This window comes from Salvia hispanica, chromosome 6, assembly GCF_023119035.1.
Source record: "Salvia hispanica cultivar TCC Black 2014 chromosome 6, UniMelb_Shisp_WGS_1.0, whole genome shotgun sequence".
Lineage (NCBI taxonomy): Eukaryota > Viridiplantae > Streptophyta > Magnoliopsida > Lamiales > Lamiaceae > Salvia > Salvia hispanica.
The window spans coordinates 47,195,214-47,202,149 of record NC_062970.1 but is presented as its reverse complement, the minus strand read 5'-3'; positions in this window follow the sequence as shown (position 1 = coordinate 47,202,149).

Sequence of the window (6,936 nt, the reverse complement as noted above, 5' to 3'; positions counted from 1 at the left end):
ATAAATAAACTATAATTCCACCAAGGTTCATGGACTTCAATTGATCTACAATTTTGACATTGTTATTTGCAACATTATAATTGGACAAAAATATTACGGATAATATGAAAATGACTAATATCTGTTAGGTTGTTTTCGACGAAAAATAAGTAAAATGGAACACGCAAAATCCCCACCAAAGGTGATGGCGAAGGACCAAATAAACACTACAAAACATTTACTAATTTAATTCGTATAATTATTTAATTTTATGTAGTGTATAAATAATAGATGTGTGTGTATATAATAATTAAGTGGTCACCTACTAATTAAACTATTTGTCAATGTAGTATTAATTTTGATTTTGATAGTATGCCTATATAGCTCCTATGTTCCTATGCATCTATATATTTATACAGTTGTCCTATTTTTTGCTTTGGTAATATATTAAGCATACATAATTAAAATATCAAGTCTAATCAAGACATAATTAAAATCCTATGGAAAAAATAGATAATTAAAACTCTATGATCCCATTATATAAGATGGCATCTCATGTTCTTACTTTAGTTAATTTATTCCATTAATGCTTTTAAGAGTGAGCAGACATAAAATGTTTATTTATACTAAATCGAAATTTTACAATTGTTGGTACGATAATAGAAATAAAGAATCGTCACATTCATTGTCAGAAGATAAATTAAATAATGATAGATTACAAATCTAACAAAAGTTAAAATAAAGATTAGTTATTGATCTCGAGTCCAGTGATTGATCTATTAAATTATACTAGAGATAATAGTCGATATATATTTAACCCAAATAGTACTCTCTTTTTTTTCTAGTTATTAAAAGAGTATTGCGTAAATAATCATACAATGTATTACTATAAATAGGTGCACACTAATTTGTTAATTTATTTTTCGATCTTCTCTTTTTCATATATCAATGAATGTCACGTGGAATGATAATTACTCCCTCCGTCCCAATAAATATGAAACATTTGGTTTTCGACACGAGATTTTATGCAGTGTTGTTTTGTGAGTTAATAAAGAAAGAATAAAGTAAGAGAGAGAGAAAAGAAGAGAGAGTGATGTTTCCATTTTAAGAAACGTTTCATTTTTAGTGGGACAATCTAAAAAGAAAAACGTTGCATTTCTAATGAGACAGAGAAACATATTTTACGGTTGTAAGAACTAATAAAGTAAAATAAAACATTTCACCGTCACCTATAGTCCTATAGAGCCTCTTCTTGGCTTAAAAAATGTGTGAATCTATTTTCTTTGTATTATCAAAAATGTAGTACTGTATTTGTTTTTATTAGTATTCTTTTTGTCGCATCATATAGTTAGAGAATATTGAAATAGTTTTAGCACTTGTTTTATGATATGAAATATTCCCTTATATTTTCGTTACAAAACAATAGCGACAAAAAATCAATAAAACGATGTCAAGAAGAAAGCAAATGTTCTGTTCGAAATTACTACGTACTATAAAAGAAAAGTTGCGAACGAACGTAACAAAACATAAAACAATTAAAGGGACACACGGCAATAAAAAACTTGTTTGTTCTTTTATAAAAACCCTAACCCTCTAAATTTAGCATATATAACCGTATTTGTTTTTTATAAGAAAATGGCAATAAGCATCTAGATCCTTAATATACGTCAAATAAATATTTGGTTCTACTATTTGAAAATAAATTTAATTAATTTTGATATACTTATCGAATATTTATTTATTTATACATATTTTATAAAAACACTATACCATTAACATAAACCTAGGATGCAATAACAAAATAATATATTTAACTTGATTTTTCTTTTGACACCAATAGGATAAAAACACGTTCACTAACGAAATTAACATTAGTTGTCATAAAATAAACATTAGTTTAATATTTTGTGGATAGAAAGATGAGAGAGAAACAATGTCAGTGCAGTTTCGATTTCGAAGCATTGGAAAATGGCCGACATCATGTGATGGATGTTGCTATGTTTCCATGTGCTATTAACATGCATGTCATGGATTAATTTAAATATAATTATATATGTCAATTTAATACCACCAATTAATCGTTAAATCAACTAATCATGCTTTAGTTACTAGATCTCAAAATTAAGCATTCACTCTATTTGAATACGTGTATCAAATAAAACAACCTCTCAACTGAGACAATAAGCTAAACATATCACTTCAATCTAATTCGAACCAAAATGTACTTTCAAATAAAATTTAAGAAACATAACTCACATCGATATTTATTTCTACACCTATTTCTTGGAATATGTTATATGTGTTGTTTATTGAACAACTTTAGTAATGAAGAAAACTCAAAATAACGAGTTTTTTTTAATTATTATTATGACCTAGTGGTGAAGTAAGTATACTTCAAAAATTCGTTTGATAAGAAAGATGCGATATAAGATGATTTGCAAAGTAAGATAAGAATGTCAAGATAGCTCTAATGAGGGTTTTTTCGTTATTATTTGGTAGACAAGAAATGATGCAGAAGTGCTATCCGACCAAAATTATGATATACATATCCTTAAAGTATTATAAGGAAAAAGCTGTGTGTTTGGATGAACCATGGAGGATAACAGACTTACATTGCACTTAAAAATAGTTATATAAATACTTATATCTAGGCATTACCAATTTAATAAACATATTCTTAGTAGATAAATGTGAGTATGTTACACCTGATTATTTTGTAAAAAATAAAGTATGGAACTACCAAATGGTTGGTAAATATGATCACCAATTTCTTAGATATTAATTAACCAATCCTTACATACATAGACACTTCTAATTTCTAAGCTCTTTTAATTCTCTCTCTCATCATCCATATCCCTAATCTTAGTTATTTCACTTTTGATAGAGAGGGAATTGAATATATCCACCAGCTGGTGAAGTAATCGAAGATGAATGATTGTGATATAATTTGGAATCATTATCAATTAGTTAAATTCCAGGACACCTATATAAAGTGTGACATCTACTAATTTTCTAGAATGTTGAATAATCTTCACCAATAAACACAATACAATTATACACCCACGTATGTATATCATCACACTCATCAATAGCTTTTGCAAGTTACCATCACTAGCTCCATATTGTCACAAAAGAATTCCAAATTTGTCTGCCAATATCGATCAATTCATGGTATATCTAACTATCTAAGTGGTATAAAGATAAATAAACATAGATTAAATATTAGGCAAACAAAGCCGGACAAAGTCACAAAACCAACCCAAAATTAGGCAAACACCCTTACATATTTAGGCAAAATCCTACTATTAATTAAGATGATGCAACATTAACTATATTGATAATACATTAATACTCCCTAGCTCCATCCACGATTGAATGTTTCAAGTTTTTTTCGGTAAGTCTACAATTAAGTATCTCATTTATCTTATTAATTAATACTTTTATAAATATAGGAATTTATTAATTTTTTTTATCCACTTTTCTATTATACGGAATATTTCTTTAACTAGACTGAGTCAACCTAAGTCATTTAATCATACAAGGAGAAGGGAGTCCTAAATTAAAGAAACTTATTAAAATTATCTAGAACTATAAGAAGAAGGAAGTCCTAAATTAAAGAAACTTATTAAAATTATCTAGAACTATAAGAAGAAGGGAGCCCTAAATTAAAGAAACTTATTAAAATTATCTAGAACTATAAGAAGAAGGGAGTCCTAAATTAAAGAAACTTATTAAAATTATCTAGACCACAACTTACGATGCATTATTAATGGCTTTTTTTTTCAACAACTAAGTAGCGACGTGTTTGGCCTTTTCTTTTGACAAGGGTTAATGTAGGGTCCGAGCAATCCTTATTGAATATTTGCATAGTAATTTCATATTTTTCGAACAGGAAATTTCATAATCGAAATGGCGAAAGATGAATTTTAATATGATTCATTTGAATAATACAAAATTTTGATAATGTTATAATTAAAAAAAAATTGCTTGATCAGGTCTTGAGCCCGGCGTGGTTGCCACTTTTATCTGTCATTGTTCGTCGATGAAATAAAACATTCAAAATAATAGATCACTCGAGAATTCCCCACTTGTCAAAGGGGCCATCGACTATGATGCGTGGTGACTTTAATCGCACACGAAAACTAGAAGGTATAGTTTTTTATACATTTATTATTATTATTATTATTATTATTACTTTAATTTCATTTTATTTAGGTATTTATGTTGGAGGGACCCTAGCTCTAATTATTGTACTTTGATTACTTGACTTGCATTTCGGATTTATGCAAAAATGACTTTCTTTGTAGTTTGTTGCAGTGAATTATAAGTCATAACATGAAATTTTCGGATATGTAAAACTTTAAAATAAGATCGTATAGTTTTTTTAAAATCCATTTAAAGCCTAAAGTCGTGGAGTAATTATTGCTACTAAGCCTTAGCATTGTGGGCCTTGAGTGGTTTTATAACCGCTCGAACAATCCATCATCCATTATTCCATTGGGCTATGGCCCTATAAAGGAATATATTCATCAATTAATTATATAATAAATATCATACATATAGCGAATATAAAGAAAGGAACTCGTACAAACACAACGAAAAAGGTCATTGTCAGCATTAGAAGATTAAGGTGGTGCGCCAGTCATCATTGTCAATGAATGACAGACGAACAACAAAAATGAATCTCAAACCTAAAGAATTGAAGTGAAGTTGTTGCATCTTCAGGTTAACGACAACTCCAAAAGTCGAATTTAATTGAGTTTGTCGACTCTCGTCTATTAAGTTAGTCAATCCCTTGACCCGGCCTAAGGTTGTCATTGCATATACACAACCACACATATATATGAAATATATGACATGAAAAGCTAACAATATTACATACACCATATACTTACTTTATTTGGAAATCATGAAATATTCCAATCTAACAACACTTTATCCCATCAATTTTCATTCTCTTTTGAATTGTGAACCCTCATAATATTTTTAGGTAATTTCAACATCATCACAACCAATTTATAATTTTAAGCAACAAAAGGTCAACTTCGAAGATATATTGATGCAAGTTGTTACGTTTATGGGGGTAATAATGGCGAATAAAAAATAATTTTGAATTAGACTAATTTTACCAAAAGCATAAATGACCCACAGGCACCTTTGCAAAAGTTGTTACAAAAGTCTACTTTCATAACAAGCATACAAAAATCCAAAAAATGCACTACGATATTTATTTGGTAGTATCCTTTTGTCCTGCCCAAAATCACATTTTATCCCCAGTTTTTAGCCAACCCCTACAATGGTTTCTCCCTTATTTCTCCCTTATTTCTCCCTAACTCAACATTTCATTTTTACATCATCACTAATTTAATTGTTTTATTTTTATATATAATAAAGCTAGCTTATTTAATTTATAAAGATAAATCAAATAAATAGTAATAAAGTTCGTTGTATTAAACACGGGTACACATTACAACGAAGAAAATTAAAAAAAAAAAAAGTACATTGATTGGCCGTGAATTCGATGGAGGGGCCTAATCCGTTGATCCGCTCGTTGAAAAGGGGCGAGGAATTGAGAACATTTAGGTCGTTGTTCGACCCGGCTATACCAAAATAAGCATGCCAAATCCAAAGCCGTTGGTCGGCAACGGCTTCAAGAATGATGGTGGGATGCGTACCTTTGTAGCCGGTAGTGAACTGGCCTCGCCACGCGGTTGGGCGGTTCTTCCTTGCCGGTGCATACGATCGATGCTGCCGAGCATCCCGGAAAGCCGTGGGTCCTCCGGTGCCAATCCAAGTAGGAACGCGCGGTCAGTGCGTCCGGCGAGCGAAGGTAGTGCTCCCCAAATATCTCTCGCACGCCCAGACAGGAATTCTTCGGGCACTCGTTGCCGGTCGTCTCGCCGCATTGCAGATACTCATCGAACATGTCGGCGGACCCTCCATATGCCAACTGCCGGATGGCAACAGTGCATTTACTGTAGGGGCGATAGTCCGGGCTTCCCTGTTGCGTCTCGGTTGGAGCCGGAACTCGGGGTAACGCGCGGACAACGCATTAACAATGCGCGGGGAAGAGGGACGGCGCATTCCGAACCGGCGACGAAATACATCTGCCGGATAACGTGGTTCCGCCGCGAAATAATCGGCGAACAGCCGATCGTGCGCACCAGTGTGGTTGCGAGGGATGTATCGGCGCCGCCGGCGGATTGGCCGTTGGGGGGGTGGCTGCTGCATTCGAGCGATCTCGCTTTGTATGCAGCGGGAGATATAGTTGTTGATTGGGTTGTTGGCGAAACCCGCTACATCCCATCCGGTGGGAGCGGGAGGTACCTCTTCTTCGGAAGAAGAATGTGATATTTCCTCGTCGGACTGAGCACGAGACGATGAATCAGAACTCATTTAATAAAGATGGAGAGAAAAAAGATTGAAAATTTGTGTGAATGAAGTTTGTGGGTGATGAATGGAGGAAGAGGATGAAATATTTATAGGGGTGGGATAAAATAGCCGTTCGGCCAAAAAAATTTTAAAAAAGTTGTTACAAAAGTCTACTTTCATATCGACTAATTTTACCAAAAGCATAAAAGCAAAATACAAAAATCATAACAAGCATACAAAAATCCAAAAAATGCACTACGATATTTATTTGGTAGTATCCTTTTGTCCTGCCCAAAATGTCAATTATGATGATATAAGAAGCTAGTGAAAAAAAAAAAAATACCAATTGGCCACATTTACCTACTTTAAATGATAAAGAGGACTAAGCACTTGCACTATAAAAATAAACGGGTCACTCACGGTATTTTCTGTCGGATTTTCCTAAAAAACTTTTCGATAATTCATTTCAACAACAAACATCGAGTGTAATTAAAATCAACATTGGTAAGAGAAATACCGACAGATTCATCCCTTAGTCTCGAAAGGTGAAGACCGATCGTTAAAATTACAAAATTTTAAAAATAA